Below are 18,810 nucleotides of genomic sequence, written 5' to 3'. Positions count from 1 at the left end.
TCCCCCCTTAAGGTCAGAAGCCTATCCCTCCCTGAGTTGGGGACCAACTCCCACAAAAGGGAACCCCAGTATTGAGGCCTAACCCTTCTCATTTGGAGTGCCCTCTCAAAGGCCTCCAGCCACTTATCTATGTCATCCCCCTCTACATAAGCAGATCCACCCCCTTGGGTAATCTGGGGCAAACTCCCCCACCCATGGACACCTCAGCTTCTTTATCGCTGCTTCCATCTCTTTTTTCTTTGTATGCCCACTTTTTCTTTTCTAGGGCCAGCTTCTCTGCTTCCAAAGCTATGTAGGCTAGCTGGGCTTCCAGCTCTCTTTCCCTGATGGATGGGTTCTCTCCTCCTGAAAGGACCCTCTTCCTACCACTAGCTTTGGGTCTGCCCCTAGTGACTGTATCCATTGAGGACCGTTCCTCCTCTCCCTCACTTGGGGTCTGATGCCTTCCCTCCCCTGAGTGGTTAGAGTTAGCATCTTCCTCTTTTTCTTCCTCCTCTGGAGCTTCCTCTGTCTCTACCTCTTGGGCCTCAGCCCATGCTGTCAGGGATTTAATCAGGATTTGCTTCCTGAGATCAGGGGTTGCAGGCAACCCCCTCTCAATACACAACCCCCTAAGCTGGACTACTGTCAGTGTGGGTAGGCTAGCCAGATCAAGCTCCATGGTTCCCTAGTTTTGTGTCAACAAAAACTTTTTGCAAAAATTGGTAACAAGAATTTAGAAAAATTACAAAAATTCAATAATTGAAATTAATCCAAATTAATAAAAAAAAAAAAAAAAAAAATTAAAAATTAAAAACAATTTTTGCACTAGGACAATTTAAAGGATTTTTAATTTGTTTTATCTAAAACTGTAACGTGATATTGAACACAAGTACAGGATCCCGTTGCTGCTTCCAATTATGTTGGAAAATGGGTTATTGGTAGGGCAGGTAGGTACCTACACCTAGCAACAAGCCACAAACCTCCACAAAAGTACAGTTAGGTCTCAGTAAATTAATCCCAGCTCTACCCTTGGTAGCTTGGCATCGAGCGTCAAGGCTTAACTTAGGAGACAAAGTGTAAAGCATTCAAATATCACAAAACAGTAATTAAATAAAACACAGGAAACAGTTTAAAAATCCAAAACCAATTTATAAAAATAGCTTATATTTTTATCTTTAAAATGACACAAAAACGATTAAAATCGGTTCAGGGGAACCGGAGATATGAATTTTTAAAGTATTATTATTTTCTAGCGCTTAGAAACAAAAAGCGCCAATCGGGTCATCTGGTTGCACCAGGACCGGGGCAAAGTCAAACTTTCAGGCCGACCGCGATGGAGCCCTGCTCGGCTACAAGTCGCGGGAGGCCTCGGTTAAAAAGTTACCTTCTGACTTAGTCTTTATTTTGAAGTTTTTCTTCACCGGGACGAACCTGCCAGTTGAATCCGACCTCCTGGAGCCCTTGTCCGGATACGCGAAGTCGGTTTCCTCGGTGGTGATTTTTACCTTCGGACTTAGTCGTTTTTTCGAGATGAAAATCCTTCGACCGGGGTAAACCTGGATCTTGATCCGACGTCCATGGAGCTCTTCTCGGATACGATGGCTGGGAGGTCCCGGTCAACTTTTTACGTTCGGACTTAGTCTCTTTTTTGGATGTTTTTCTTTACCGGGACGAACCACGAAGTCAGGCCGGGTCGCGGTTGAGGCAAGCCGGCTAGAATTTCCGCGTCGGGTCGGTCACTTTATGGAGCTTTTTTCCAAAATTTCTCCAATCTTTTCCAAACTTCTGGGGCTTCACCCAGATGTTCTTTTAAGGTTCTTTTGGGGTCCACAGCTCACCCCAAGGGTCCAGAAGTTCTGTGATGGTCCTTGGGAAGTGCGGACTTCAACTCCCAGAATGCACCTGGCGCAAACTCCTTTTTGGCCACTGGACAGTGGTCAGCTGGTCACTTTTTCAGGAGTTGGTGCAGGGGACTCTGGTTAGCAATTTTTCACCTGTAGCAAACAGGGAGTCCCTCCTTGAACCAGTGGAAGCCAGGCAAAGTCCTTCTTGTGGTGAAGCCCAAGTGTGCAGCTGGTGCAGTCTTTCTGAGTGCAGGGTCCAGGTGCAGGCCAGGGGTCCAGCAGGGCAGTCCTTCTTCTCCTTGTAGTTCTTTCTTCTTGAAATTTGGTGGGGATCTGAGGCGTGGATTCAGGTCTGCCAGTTTTATCCTTGCTCCTGGGTGAAAAGCAGGGGGGCCCTGGTTCTCCAATCAGGGACAGGGTCGTCCCCCTGTGATGACCACTTCCTGGGAAGTGTGGCAAAAATCCATCCCAGAAGGCAACAGTCTCTAAAAATCCAAAATGGATGAATCTGATTTTTGGAGGAGAGATCTGGCTGAGCCCACCACTGGTGTGGCTAAAAATCATAAACACACCCCTCTCCTGCCCTCTCCTAATCTAATCAAGGGGGCACCTAGCTGTCTGGGGTTGCAGGATGTGGGGGTGTTGCTGGGTGCTCCAGATGTCCTTCTCTGCCTTTGAAGACCAGTTTGGCAGCCCTCCCCCTTCCTGCCTCACCATCTGCTGAGGGGAGATTCTCTCCCCCAAGCACATTCCTTTGTGTGAAGCCAGGCCACTTCACACCTCATTAAAGTGGCCTGGCAGAAGCTGCTGCAGGCTGGCCAATCAGAGCACAGCAGCAAAAACAATGCAGAGCTGAAATTGGCAACTTTTTAGGTAAAGTCTAAACTTTTTACCTGCACTAGTTATATTAAATCCAACAACTGGAAGTTGTGGGATTTATTATAACAATCAATTTGATACCAAATTCTTGGTATGTAACATTTAAGGAGACTTTAAAATTTAAAATAAAGTCTGCCCATTCTAGCCTATGAAGGCCATTTACTTCAATGAGGGAAAAACGAATTTGGCTGTTTTTACCTCACCAGGGCTTATAAATCTATTTTTATAAAGTCCCTGCTTATAGTTACATGGCACCCAGCCCTAGGGGCACATAGGGCACACCTTAGGGGTGACTTATATGTAAAAATAAGGTAGTTTAAAACTTTGGAAGTACCTTTAATTCCAAAGTCGAATTTGCATATAACTTTAATTTAAAAGCAGCCAGCAAGGCAGGCTTGCTTTTAAAATGACACTGGGCACCTCAGCAATGCACCTAGGTGTGCACCACCTATGCTGTGGCCCCTAAACCTACATGCCCTACCATATACTAGGGACTTATAGGTAGGTTAACTTAGCCAATTATAATTAGCCTAATTTGCATATCCATTTTACACAGAGCACAGGCCCTGGGACTGGTTAGCAGTACCCAGGGCACCATCAGAGTCAGGAAAACACCAGCATAAAGTGGAAAATGGGGGCAAAAAGTTATGGGGCAATCAGCCCCAGTTTCTCACAGTTAGGGAAATCATGAAGGCTGTTTTAGTCTCTGATGAGACATTGACTTTGCCACCCTTGCCTCTTGTCCCCTCAACATGGATAATTACAAGCAGCAGTGCTTAACAAATGGTGTCCAGGCTGAGGTCTACAGTGACACAGGTGCCAGTGTCACCACGGTGACTGAAAAATTGGTGCCCCCTGAACAACACCTACTTGGTCACCAGTACCAAGTGACTGATGACCATAACAATACTTTGAGCCACCCCATGGCAGTTGTTGATTTCAGCAGGGGGGGTACTGGTTCTAAAAAAGTTGTAGTGTCCACAGACCCACCTGTAGAGTGTCTACTACGGAATAACTTGAAGATTTCAGCTGAGGTAGAGTTGGAAGTCCATGCAGCAATGCTGGGTATTCCAGGGCACATGTTTGCTTTAACCCCTTCACTGACAGGCGTCTTCCTCTCAGGTGCCAGGCCTTTTTTTTGGCTATTTGTGGCAGTTCACGATTAGCCCGCATAACTTTTTGACCACATAAGCTACCCCCTCCAAATTTACGTCCTTTTTTTCCAACATCCTAGGGATTCTAGAGCTGGTGGGTTGCCCTGGAGGAGACCAAGAAATTAGCCAAAGTACAGCAAAAAGTTTGTTTTTAAAGAAAAATGGGGAAAAATAGCTGCAGAAGAAGACATATGTTTTTTTTTTCCCCTGAAAACGGCATCAACAAAGTGTTTCATTGCTAAAATCACCATCTTGCCAGCCCTCAGGTACAGGCAGACTTGAATCAGAAAACCACATTTTTCAACACAATTTTGCCATTTAACTGGGACATACCCCATTTTTACTATTTTTTGTGCTTTTAGTCTCCTTCCAGTTAGTGACAGAAATGGGTCTGAAACCAATGCTGGATCCTGGACAGCTAAACATTTCGAAAAGGTAGACAAAATTCTGAATTCAGCAAGAGGCCATTTGCGTAAATCTTTCAAGGTTTTCAACAGAAAATAACTGCTGAAATAAAAAAAAATGAAATGGAGCTGAAAAAACAACATTTTTCTCCATGTTTTACTGTGTAACTTGTAAAATTTTCAAAAGCAATATACTGATACATCTGCTGGACTCTTCTGGTTGTTGGGATATATAGGGCTTGTAGGTTCATCAAAAACTCTAGGTAACCAGAGCCAATAAAGGAGCTGTACCTTGCAATGGGTTTTCATTGTAAACTGGGTATACAGCAATTTATTTGGTAAAATATAATGGGTAAAAAATAGGTAGGAAGGAAACCTTTGTATTTCTAAAATGGGCACAACATAAGGTGTTGAGAAGCAGTGGTTATTTGCACATCTCTGTATTCCAGGTTTCCCATACTAGCATGTGAATTACAGGGCATTTCTCTAATATACGTCTTTTTTAAACACTGTCTTAAATCTGGAAGGACAAAATCTAGAGAAAGACAAGGGACAATAACACTTATTCTACTATTCTGTGTTCCCCAAAGTCTCCCGATAAAAATAGTACCTCACTTGTGTGGGTAGGCCAAATGCCCACGATAGGAAACGCAACATGGACACATCACATTTTTACATTGAAATCTGACAGATTTTTTGGGAAAGTGCCTAGCTGTGGATTTTGGCCTCTAGCTCAGCTGGTACATAGGGAAATCTACCAAAAATGTGCATTTGTTAAAGCTAGACACCCAGGAAAATCCAAAATGAGGTGACTTCTGGGGCTCTCACTGGCTTCTACTATCCAGAATCCTTTGCAAACCTCAAAATTTGGCAAAATCACTTTTTCTTCACATTTTGATGATGGAAAGTTTTGCAATGGTACCCCACTTGTGTGGGTAGGCCTAGTTCCCACGACAGGAAATGCCTAAAAGCACAACATGGGCACATCACATTTTCTCAAAGAAAACAAGCCTGTGTTTTTCAAAGCACCTAGCTGTGGATATTGGCCTCTAGCTCATCCGGCACCTAGGGAAACCTACCAAACCTGTGCATTTTATAAAACTAGACACCTAGGGGAATCCAGGATGGGGTGACTTGTGGGGCTCTCACCAGGTTCTATTACCCAGGATCCTTTGCAAACCTCAAAATGGAGTCCAGGGAGGTGTGGCTTGCATGGATTCTCAAACCTTTTCTTTCCCAGACTCCTCTGCAAACGTCAAATATAGATAAAAAAGACCTACATTTTCCACACTTTTCTTTATAGGAACACTGTGCCTGTACACATTTCCTACCACCCACTGTTCCCCTTGGTCTGCCGACAAAAATGATACCACAGAAAAACTCAACGTACACTGCCAGCCAAATGTCACTCCATGCACACCGCCATCACTTTTTTTTAAACTACAAAAAAAAGAAATCACTTACTAATTAGAAATAAGTACAAAACTCCAAACACAAAAGCTCTAACTATATACATGACAGAAATGCCAACCGTGAAACTGAACATATGAAAATATAAAACAGCCAGCTTACGCTCACGGAAGTTCCCAATAATTCTTCTGGGTGTGGTTACTCCTGAAACAGCAGCCACACACAGCCCAGGCTTTAAAGGACAGTCTGGGCAGTACATCCGGCTATCCCTCCGGATACCTCTTCGGGCACAGACTCTACATTTCTTATTGGGCAAGACTATTTTGGGAGTGGGAGGAATGTGATCAGGAAAGTGGTGATCTTTCAATCTAGCCACATCATCCACCACCACTACTCTAGGAACTCTTGCCTTTTCCACCACAATAAGGATCTCTATCACTGACTCCTGAAATTTAACAAATTTCATCCTTGACTGAGGGGAACAATCCGTGAACACAATAAAAGTATTAAAAGTTGCCAAATGAAACAAATGGGTGGCTTACTTTTTATACCACACATAAGACTCATGAAGAGCAGTGTAAGGTTCCAACCTCTGATCTACTCTATCAACCCCACCCATGTGCTTATTGTAGTCCAAAATGCACACAGGTTTGCACACTTCCGTAACTTGACCCCAAACAGTCACAGGGGAAATACTCTCATCATGGATGGTAGTTAGCGTGTACAAATTCCTCCTGTCTGAAACTTTCAGAACTAGCAGCTCATTATTATCCAAGGCACTGCACTGTCCCTTCTCAAGTTTTTTACAGACAAGCTCCATTGTTGGTTAGAACTGATTGTGCCACAAGCAACAGTGTCCACTCTGAACAATTCCTTGAACAATTGCACACCAGAGTAGAGGTTATCTACATACAAATGGTGACCTTTGTTAAACAGTCATCTACCAAGTTCCCACACAATTTTCTCACTAATTCCAAAAGTGGGTTGACAACCAAGGGGGTCAATACTGGAATCCTTACCAGTATAGACCCAGAAATTATACTCATATCCTGTACTACTTTCAGACAGCATATACATTTTAATTCCATACTGTGCCCTTTTGCAAGGAATGTGCTGCTTAAAAATCAAATGCCCCTTGAACAGAACTCGTCCACACTTATTTCTTTGCCTGGAATATACACCTCTGAAAACTGATCTACAGAATGATGAAGGACAGGCCTAATCTTAAAAAGATGGTCACAATCAGGATGATCTTATGGCAAGGCTAAAGCATTGTCAACAAAAGGGAGCATCCGAAGAAGAAGCAAATTCTGATTACAAGTCATGGTTGCAGGAAATATCGCCGTTGCCATCAAGGGACTGTACACCAATAAGAAGCCAGTGACGGCTTTCTTATCAACCCTATCAAAAAAGCCAAAACCCAAGAACTTTTTTCATCTCTTTCCAGATTTGTGGGAATCCACTGGGTAGCTCTAAACTAAGGCCTAAGTCTGGCAGCATTGTCCCTCAAATACTGCTCCAAAACAAATTAGTCTGCTCAACAATCTCTTCCAAAAATAAACTCAAAGAAATTGACAGGCAAAACATTTTCTGTATTTACTCTACACCCTGGGAGACCAGTAAAGGTGTAGGAAGGTAGCCTCTTTCTAGCATTGTTGCCCCCATCTGTTAGAGAGTATATATCAGGGTGTTTTTACTGTCTCACTGGGAACCTGCTAGCCAGGACCCCAGTGTTTATAGTGAAAACCCTATTTGTCAGTGTGTTTTATATGTCTCACTGGGACCCTGCTAGCCAGGGCCCCAGTGCTCATAGTTTGTGGCCTGAATGTGTTCCCTGTGTGGTGCCTAACTGTGTCACCGAGGCTCTGCTAATCAGAACCTCAGTGATCATGCTCTCTCTGCCATTAAAATTGTCACTGCAGGCTAGTGACCATTTTTACCAATTCTGATTGGCACACTGGAACACCCTTATAATTCCCTAGTATATCGTACCTAGGTACCCAGGGTATTGGGGTTCCAGGAGATCCCTATGGGCTGCAGTATTTCTTTTGCCACCCATAGGGAGCTCAGACAATTCTTACACAGGACTGCCACTGCAGCCTGAGTGAAATAGCGTTCACGTTATTTCACAGCCATTTTACACTGCACGTAAGTAACTTATAAGTCACCTATATGTCTAACCCTCACTTGGTGAAGGTTAGGTGCAAAGTTACTAAGTGTGAGTACACCCTGGCACTAGCCAAGGTGCCCCCACATAGTTCAGGGCAATTTCCTCTGACTTTGTCAGTGCAGCGACACCATTACACGCGTGCACTAGATATAGGTCAATACCTATATGTAGCTTCACAATGGTAACTCCGAATATGGCCATGTAACATGTCTAAAATGATGGAATTGTCCCCCATGCAAATCTGTTTTTGGGGTGTCAATCCTATGCATCCCCGGGGCTTCAGCATGGACCCCGGGTACTGCCAAACCAGCTCTCTGGGGTTTTCACTGCAGCTACCGCTGCTGCCAACCCACAGACAGGCTTCTGCCCTCCTGGGGTCTGGGCAGCCCAGTCCCAGGAAGGCAGAACAAAGGATTTCCTCTGAAAGAGGGAATTACACCCTCTCCCTTTGGAAATATGTGTTAAGGGCCTGAGAGGAGTAGCCTCTCCTGGCCTTTGAAAATGCTTTGAAGGACACAGATGGTGCCCTCCTTGCATAAACCAGTCTACACCGGTTCAGGGATCCCCCAGGCCCTACTCTGGTGTGAAACTGGACAAAGGGGAGTGACCAATACCCTGTCCATCACCACCACAGGGGTGGTGCCCAGAGGTCCTCCAGTGTGTCCCAGACCTCTGCCACGTTTAATGCAGCGGTGTGAGGGTACAGTGGAGGCCTCTGAGTAGCCAGGGCCAGCAGGTGATGTCAGAGACCCTTCCTGATAGGTGCTTGCCTGACTAGGTGGCAAATCCTCCTCTGAGGGCTATTTAGGGTCTCTCCTGTGGGCTTCTCTTCAGATAATGAATGCAAGAGCTCACCAGAGTTCCTCTGCATCTCCCTCTTCGACTTCTGCCAAGGATCGACCGTTGACTGCTCCAGGATGCCTGTAAAACTGCAACAAAGTAGCAAGAAGACTACCAGCAACATTGTAGTGCCTAATTCTGCCAGCTTTCTCGATTGTTTCCTGGGGGTGCATGCTCTGGGGGCTGTCTGCCTTCACCCTGCACTGGAAGCCAAGAAGAGATCTCCTGTGGGTCGACGGAATCTTCCCCCTGCTACCGCAGGCACCAAACTTCTGCTTCACTGATCCTCTGGGTCCCCTCTCATTGTAACGAGCGTGGTCCTTGGAACACAGGAGCTGAGCCAAGTGACCCCGACAGTCCAGTGGTCCATCTGTCCAAATTTGGTGGAGGTACATCCTTGCCTCCCCACGCCAGACAGTAATCCTGTGTACTGTGTGAGCTGCAGCTGCTAGGGCTTCTGTGCACTTTTGCCTGGATTCCTTCATGCACAGCACAGCCCAGTTCCCGAGCACTCTGTCCTGCATTGCTCAACTCGCTGAGTTGACTACCGGCTTCATGGGACCCTCCTTTGAAGTGTTGAGATGACCACCATGCTCAGTTTTCTTGAGCCTGTGTTTAGGTACTTCTGCTGGTGCTGCCTGCTTCAGTGTGGGCTCTCTGTGTTGCCAAGCATCCCCTCTGTCACCTCCTTCAAGGGGCAACCTCCTGGTCCTTCCTGGGCCTGGGCAGCACCCATTTTCTTCAACCATGGCCTTTGCAGCGAGCAAGGCATATTTGTGGTATTTCTGTGTGGAAACAACTCTGCATCCTCCAGCACACCATGGGACATCTTCTGTGCAAAGGAGAAGTTCCTGGCATCTTCTGTTGTTGCAGAATCTTCAACTTCTTACACCCAAAGGCAGCCATTTTGCACCTTCATCCGGGGTTTAGTGGGCTCCTGCCACCCCTGGACACTTTCATGACTCTTGGACTTGGTCCTCTTCCTTTACAGGTCCTCAGATCCAGGAATCTGTCTTCAGTGGTTTGCAGTCAGTTGTGGTCTTTGCAGAATCTTCTATCACGACTTTAGTGTGTTTCTAGGGAAGTAGGGTAACTTTACTCCTACTTTTTAGGTACTTCGGGTGGGGTATCTTGAACACCTTTGGTGTTTTCTTACACTCCCAGTGACCCTCTACACACTACACTAGGCCTGGGGTCCCTAAGTGGTTTGCATTCCACTTTCTTAGTATATGGTTTGTGTTGCCCCTCGGCCTATTGCATCCTATTGTATTCTGCAGTGTTTGCACTACTTTTCGAACTGTTTACTTACCTGATTTTGGTTTGTGTGTATATTTTGTGTATTCTACTTACCTCCTAAGGAGGTATATCCTCTGAGATATGTCTGACACATTGTCATTAAAATAAAGTACCTTTATTTTTAGTAACTCTGAGTATTATGATTCTTATGATATAGTACTATATGATATAAGTGGTGTAGTAGGAGCTTTGCATGTCTCCTAGTTCAGCCTAAGCTGCTCTGCTATAGCTACCTCTATCAGCCTAAGCTGCTAGAACACTACTAATCTACTGATAAAGGATAACTGGACCTGGCACAAGGTGTAAGTACCATCAGGTACCCACTATAAGCCAGACCAGCCTCCTATAGCAGGCAACTGTGGATGCTCCATGTTGGGGGCAACCCAGGTGGCAGGTCTTCCAATGGGAAACCTTTCAGCCCAAGGCTGCTGCACTATTGGGACATCAATTTCCTCCTCTATAACAGGCCCTTCATCTGCACTCAGAGTGGCTTCCTCATCAGATTTCTCTCGGACAGAAAACGCACTGCCAGAATCTCTCACTTCCTCCTCTGCCTCCGATGAAGAGTCTGGCTAATAATCATGGTCAGAAGAAAACTCAAAATGCATTCCAACAACCTGCTGAGTGGTCAATCTGCGGCTAACCATGATCCTTTCTAAGAAGTGTAACTTGACAAATGCATCAACAACCACCAGCACTGTCTAAAATAAGTAATAAACAAAGTGTGGCTTCATCACAAAGAATTATGTATTCAAAAACTATGCCACTCACTTGCTTGAAAAAGCTAGACTCACCAGCAAATACTCTCCACAGACACAGCAATCTCCAATGATATCACACTAAAAAAGAAAAAGTAAACAAATTAGACATAAGACAACACAAATATCATTGTGCACAAATCTAAGGACAATCTTACACACAATCCTGTATTTAGTACACCACCTACAAACATGTCATTGATGCATGGCAACAATACTCTTTTAGAGTAAATTGTTTTTACTTACCTAAAACATGCAACTACTCAAACTTCCGGTCAACCACTGCCAAAACCGCAAGGAGCCACAGCAAAGGAAGCAAAAGCTTTGAACTAGAACAAAAAGGAGAAATAAACTGTTAAAATCACAAATGCAAATACTACGTCAGTTGACAAACACCCCAAAAGCAAGCATTTAGAAATTTTCCCTGGTGCCTAAGTGGATTCTGCCCTCCTTGGGGCATATAGGCCTACAAACAATAGACCGATTTGCCCCCAAGGGGGGCAGAAATGGCCAATAGTTCTGTGCCCTCCAACACAAAAAAGAACAAAGGCAAAATAAAAAAAAAACTGGCATCCTGGTGGCTTCTGCAGTTGGGCCTAAAAAAATAGACTGATCTGCCCCCAAGGGGGTCAGAAATGGCCATCAATAATGTGCCCCCTCTGGGGGTGACAATTTGCCAAAGGGGCTGCCCCCACACAAAACACACATACACAGATACACACACAAGATCCCTGGTGCCTAAGCGGATTGTGCCCCCCTTGGGGCAGATGAGTCTAAAGAAAATTTGCCACTCTGCCCCCACAGGAGGTAGAAATGGCCAACAATTATGTGCCCCCTTTTGGGGGGCAAACATTGTCAAAGGGGGTGCCCCCAACACACAAAAAAAGAAAAAGAATCCCTGGCTTCTTAGTGGCTTCTGCCTCCCTTGGGGCAGAAGAGCCTAAAAAAAATAGGCTGATCTGCTCCCAAGAGGGGCAGAAATGGCTTTTAGCATTATACCCCTCTTAGGGGGAGCGACCCTTGCCCAAGGGGTGCCCCTAAAAAACAAAAGAAACACACACAAACACAATAATCCCTGGGGCCTAATGGGTTGCGACCCCAGGGGGTACGGATCGGCCAAAAACAGGGCAAATCTAATCCCGGGGAGGCCAAAACATACAAACAAATCATGCCCCCAGTGCAGCAACATTTTCCCAAGGGGTTGCTGCCCTAAAATATAAAAAATAAAGAGATTCCTGGTGTCTAGTGGGTTTTGACCCCCGGGGGGTCAGAGCGGCTAAAAAAAGGCCGTTCTGGCCCCCATGGGGTGGAAACACAGATAGTGTACTGCTCCCAGGTGAGTGACCCTTGCCTAAGGGGTCGCTCCCCAAAATACACACAAAACAATCCCTGGTGGGTAGATTCCTGCTCCACTATCGCGGGGCTCGTCCACGATCGTGGGGCAGGAACCCACTCAAAACAGGCACAAGGGGAAAGGAAAAACTCTTTCCTTTCTCCCTGTGTCTGTTTTCTCCCCCTAAATCCCCCCCCCCAGGAGAAGGACTCACCTTTTCTGGGTCCTCTCTGATGGAAGCATCAGATAAAGGTAGCAACTTTCTGTCTGCATACTTGAATGTTATGTGGAAAGAGAGTGGGGTAACTTATAAATTGACCACACCTTACCTTCCCCAAACAAATGGGTTAGTTGAGACATTTAATAAAACTCTCAACGGTACGATGATGGGACTCTAAAATTCAGGAGGAGATGGAATGTCCTATTACCATGTCTACTTTTTGCCTAGAGGGGGGTCCCCCAGAAGGGAGTGGGATACAGCCCCTTTAAGCTTCTGTTTGGGCATCCTATTAGGGGTCCACTTCCCCTTGTGAAGGAGGGATGGGAGCAACCCATCAAGCCCCCTAAACAGGATATTGTGGAGTGTGTAATTGGCCTCAGATCAAGGATGGCTGAGTACATGAAAAAGGCAACTAAGAACCTACAGGCCACCCAAGAATTGAAAAAGCAATGGCATGACCAGAAGTCTGTTCTAACTGTGTACCAGCCAGGGCAGAAAGTGTGGGTCATTGAGCTTGTGGCTCCAAGGGCACTCCAGGACAAATGGAGTGGTCCCCACACGATAGTGGGAAAGAAGGGTGAGGTCACCTATTTTGTTGACCTTGGTACTCCTAAAAGTCCACTTAGGGTGCTTCATGTGAACCGCCTAAAGCCCTACTATGACAGGGGTGACTTAACCCTGCTCGTGGCCACTGATGAGGGACAGGAAGATGTAAGTGACTCTCCCTGATCGCTCCTCAAATTCTGCAGTTGATGGCTTTGTTGAGGGAGGAGCCCTTGCTGACTGCCTCTCTGAGTCACAGAAGGAAGACTGTAGAAATCTTCTAGACCAGTTCTCTGAACTGTTTTCCCTTACTCCTGGTCAGACCACATGGTGTGAACACACTATTGACACAGGGGAGAGTTTACTTGTAAATAGTAAAATCTACAGGCAAGCTGACCATGTAAAGGACTGCATCAAAGCTGGAGTGCAGAAGATGCTAGATCTAAGAGTGATTGAGCCCTCTGATAGTCCCTGGGCCAGCCCAGTGGTCTTAGGGCCGGATGTAGGAAAGGTTTAGCGACTCGCAAACGGCAAAAAACGCCATTTGCGAGTCGCTAAACCCCATCTGGTTTGTAGAAATGCATTTTGCGAGTCGGAACCGACTCGCAAAATGCATTTCTGAGTCGCAAATAGGAAGGGGTGTTCCCTTCCTATTTGCGAGTCGCAGTGGTATGCAATTCCATTTGCGACCGCGAAAGCGGTCGCAAATGGACTTGCAATTACCATCCACTTGAAGTGGATGGTAACCCACTCGCAAACGGGAAGGGGTCCCCATGGGACCCCTTCCCCTTTGTGACTGGACCTAATCATAATTTTTCAGAGCAGGCAGTGGTCCAATGGACCACTACCTGCCCTGAAAAATACCGAAACAAAACGTTTCGGTTTATTTTTCAAAGTGCAGCTCGTTTTCCTTTAAGGAAAACGGGTTGCACTTTGAAAAAAAAAAACTGCTTTATTTATAAGCAGTCACGGACATGGAGGTCTGCTGTTCCCAGCAGGCCTCCATCCCCGTGAGTGCCCTGAGTCGCTATGGGGTCGCAAATTGAGATCCACCTCATTAATATTAATGAGGTGGGTCATTGCGACCCCATAGCAACTCGCAGAAGGTGTCTGAGACACCTTCCTGCATCCCAAATTGCGACTTGCAATTTGCGAGTCGCAGGGACTCGCAAATTGCAAGTCGCAATTTGGGAGTTTCCTACATCTGGCCCTTAGTTCCAACACCACACTCTCAGAATGGGAAAAGAGGAATGAGATTTTGTGTTGGTTATAAAGGACTCAACACAGTGACCAAAACTGAAGCTCATCCAATCCCTAGGGCAGATGAGATCATAGATACACTGGCATCTGCCAAGTATCTTACCACTTTTGATCCTGCTGCTGGCTACTGGCAGATTAAGTTATCAGAAGATGATAAACAAAAACCTGCCTACCAATTCACAGTAATGCCCTTTGATTTGAAAAATGCACCTGTCACTTTTCAGAGGCTGGTGAACACAGTCCACCAAGGCTTAGAAGCCTACAGTGTAGCATATCTAGATGACACAGCTGTTTTTAGCTCCACTTGGGATGATCACCTGGTCCACTTCTGGAATGCTTTGGACGCTTTGCAAAAAGCAGGCCTCACTATCAAGGCTTCAGAGTGCCAGATAGGGCAGGGGAAAGTGGTTTATCTGGGACACCTGGTAGGTGGGGAACAGATTCAGCCACTACAGGAGAAGATCCAAACCAGGTAAGAGCCTTCTTTGGCCTCACTGGGTACTACAGGAGGTTCATTTAGAACCATGGCTCCATTGTAGCCCCTGTAGCATCAAGAAAATGCTTAAAAAGGAATTGTGGACAGCCATCTGTCTGTCAGAAAGCATTTGAGGAACTCAAACAGGCCATGTGCTCTGCACCTGTTCTAAAAAGCCCTAACTAATCCAAGAAATTCATAGTGCAATCTGAGGCTTCAGAGGTAGGGGTTGGGACAGTTTTCTTACAACTTAATACAGAGTGCCAGGATCAACCAGTAGCTTTTATAAGCAGAGGGCTGAACCCCAGAGAAAAGCATTGGGCAGCCATAAAAAGGGAAGCCTTTGTTGTGGTCTGGGTCCTGAAGAAGCTGAGACCATACCTATTTGGTACTCACTTCATTGTTCAGATACACCACAAACCTCCCTTCTGTCTCAAACAGATGAAAGTAGAAAAATCCAAATTGTTGAGGTGGTCATTTTCCCTACAGGAAATGGACTATACAGTAGAACATAGACCTGGGAGTAACCACTCCAACACAGATGGACTCACCAGATATTTCCACTTATACTATGAAGACTCATCTGGGCAAGGGTAGCCTTCTTGTCTTTTGTTTGGGGGGGGAGAAGGAAAGTACCCTCTTTCTTGTAATGGTTACCCCCTTTTCTGCTTGATGTCGGTGTGTTTGACTGTGTTCACTGGGATCCTGCTAACCAGGACCACAGTGATTATGCTCTCTCTCCCAAAACTCTGTATTTCATCCCACAATTTACATACTGGTGCCCCCATTTAAGTCCCTAGTATATGCTCCCTAGGTACCCAAGCAGTTGGGGTACCAGGGGATCCCTATGGGCTGCAGCAGTTATTCTACCACCCATAGGGAGCCCATGCAAAGGGTTCCACAGACCTGCCATAGCCGTCTGCTTGAACTGGGTAAATTAACCCATTTTCACCATAGGACACTACACCATGTCACTCTAAGTCACCCCTATGGCAGGCACTCTCAACCCAGAGGGCAGGGTGCATGTACCTGTGTGTGAAGGCACCCATGCTCTAGTAGAGGTGCCCCCACAAACTCCAGACCCACTTTCCTGGACTTTGTGAGTGTGGGGACACCATTTTATGCTTGTACTGGATATAGTTCACTACCCGTGTCCAGCTACATAATGGTAACTCCAAACCTAGGCATCTTTGATATCAAACATGTTGGAATCATACCCCAATACTTTTGCAAGTATTGGTTGTCTGATTCCACGCACTCTGGGGTCTCCTTAGAGTACCCACAGCATTGCTTCCACAGCCTTCTAAGGTTTTCCAGGCTGCCCTAGCTTCTGCCACCTCACAGACAGGTTTCTGCCCTTGTGTTGCTTGAGCAGCTCAAGCCCAGGGAGGCAGAACAAAGGATTTAGTTTGGGAGAGGGGTGTTACACCCTCTCCCTTTGGAAATAGGTGTTAAATGGCTTGGGAGGGGTAGCATCCCCAAGCCACTGGTGTGCTTTGAAGGGCACATTTGGTGGCCTCCATGCATAAACCAGTCTACACCAGTTCAGGGACTTCCAGTCCCTCCTCTGGTGTGAAACTGTACAATGGAAAGGGGTGTGACCACTCCCCTGTCCATCAACACTCCAGGGGTGGTGCCCAGATGTCCCTCACAGAGTCCCTTTCTTCTGCCATCTTGAATCCAAGGTTGCACCCTCTGTGTCCCCATCCTGTCGCACTCCTGTGTGTACTGCCTGTGCTTCCGTGGGCTCTCTGCGATGCTGAGGGTCCCCTCCCCACTTTCCACCAACCTTGAGTTTTGCCTGTGCCAAGGCTTGTTGGTGGAATCCTGAAATGCAAACCCAACTGAAATCTTCCTTCCTGTGTGTGACATCATTTGCCCCCCCATGAAGTTGACTCCGACTCCAGGGCTGCAGTGCTGACTATCCTTCTGCACAGCCGACCAACTCCTGCAATCCTCAGTTTGGTGGCTAGGGGCTCCTGCCCCCACTTGCTCTGCTCTGTCTGTCTTCTGGACTTGGTCCCCTCTTTCCATGGGTCTTCCATTTTAGGAATACGCCATTGGTTTCTTGCAATCATCTCTGGGTTTTGCAATTCTCTCATTTTCTTATAAGTGCATGTTCTGGGGAAATTCTAGTAATTTACTCCTGCTTTCCTGGTTGCTGGAGGGTATTCTGGTATGTACTTTTGTGCTTTACTGGTACCCCCCGCAACCCTCTATGCACTCTACTTACCTGGGTGGAGGTGATCATCTTGCATTCCATTTTTTTAGAATATGGCTTGTGCTCGCCCTAGGTCCACTATTCTCTATTGTGTTTTACACTATTTGCACTGTTTGTAAACTATTCTTATACCTATTTCTGAGAACCATTGTATATAACTTGTGTATTACTTACCTCCTAAGGGAGTATTGGCTTTATATTAATTTTGGTGCTGTGTTACTGTTGCACTTGGTATCATTGGCATGGTCTCCCCCAAGTTTTTGCCTCTACTTCCCAGGTTGTTTTCTGTGTTTAGGACCCTGCTTTTGCTGTTTGTTTGCTCTGGACACTTTACCACTGCTGACCAGTGCTAAAGTGTAAGTGTTCTGTGTATACATTATATGTGTACATTGGCTTATCCATGATTGGCATATTTGATTTACCAGTGAGTCCCTATTAAAGTGCTCTAGAGGTGCTCAGGGCCTGTAAATCAAATGCTACTAGTAGGCCTGCAGCACTGGTTGTGCCACCCACATTAGTAGCTCTGTAAATATCGCTCAGACCTGTTACTGCAGTGTCTGTGAGTGCAGTTGTAAACTGCCAGTTCAACTTCCCTTTTTATACATGTAAGACGCCCCTAAGGAAGGCCCTAGGTAGCCACATGGGCAGGGTGCAGTGTATGTTTAAGGTGGGAATTGTACTTATGTGTTTTACATGTCCTGACAATGAAATACTGTCAAATTCGTTGTTTACTGTTGCAAGGCCTATCTCTCTCATAGGTCAACATGGGGTCTGCCTTAAAATGTGCTTAAAATGCAGATTCCCTTTGGGAGCAGATAGACATATGGAGTTTGTGGTCTCTGAACTCACAATTTAAAAAATCACCTTTTAAGTGAAGTTGGTTTTTAGATTGTGTGTTTGAAAATGCCACTTCTAGAAAGTAGGCATTTTTTTGCATAAACCATTCTGTGACTCTGCTTGTTTGTGGATTTCCTGTCTGGGTCAGTTTGACAGTTGTGCTGTTTGCACCTCTCCTCTAGACAGTAACACAAAGGGAGCTGGGGTGTAGCCTACATACCCTGATGGGCCATCTGGGCTGAGGAGAGGAGTGGTCACTTATATCTGAAAGGGCTGTGCCTGCCCACACACAATGGAGTCTCCAACCCCCTGCTGTGTGTCTGGAGCCTGGCCTGGAAAAGGTAGGATTTTGACAGAGACTTCTCTTTGAAGTATGCCTACTTCAAAGGCAGAAAGGGTTGCGAGAGGATCACCCAAAACCTCTGAAAAGCAGATTACTTCTGGAACAAGAGGAACTTTTGCCAAGGGGAAGAGCTGGAGAAGCTGGAGGAGGAGGACTGCCCCTTTGCCTGTGATTGTGCTTTGCTGGGTAGGACTGCAGTAGCTGCTTCTACCTGGGAGAGGACAAAGACTGACTTTTGTGTGACTTCCCACTGGTGAAGAATATCCAAGGGCTTGAAACTGAGCTTACCTCCTGTTTTTGAAGTCTCAGGGACAGCAAAGACGTCTCTCTGCCAACACTTGGGATTTCTGCTGAGAGTTCTGCCTTCCAGGTGGTGCCCTAACCTGTCTCTGGGCCCTTAAAAGGTGCAGCTGTTAGAAAAAGACAGAAATCCACGCAAAGAACACCATGCAGGGAAACTTTTGACGCACCACGCGCTATACGGCTGAAAAACAATGCACCGCCGGCCTCGCTGCTAAAATCGATGCTCCACCTGCATCGTGGATGGGTGATCGATGCAATGCCACTAGAGAAACGATGCACAACACCCACAGTGGCTGCTGTTAATGATGCAAGCCCCCAAGCAGCGTGGTTTCTTGACACCCTGTGACCAGATTTCAGCGCAACATTGCTGGGTGCGGAAAATCAATGCAAAGCCTGTCCGAACCCGAGGTGCCCGTCCAGATTGATGCATCGCTCTCTTGCGGGAGAGAAGAAACGACACACACTGACCGGAGGAGGAACAATGCAAGCTCTCACTTGCGAGTAAGAAATCAATGCATCGCTGGCTTTTTTCAATGCA

The sequence above is a fragment of the Pleurodeles waltl genome, chromosome 7 (genome assembly GCF_031143425.1).
Source record: "Pleurodeles waltl isolate 20211129_DDA chromosome 7, aPleWal1.hap1.20221129, whole genome shotgun sequence".
NCBI lineage: Eukaryota > Metazoa > Chordata > Amphibia > Caudata > Salamandridae > Pleurodeles > Pleurodeles waltl.
This window is presented reverse-complemented; position numbering follows the sequence as displayed.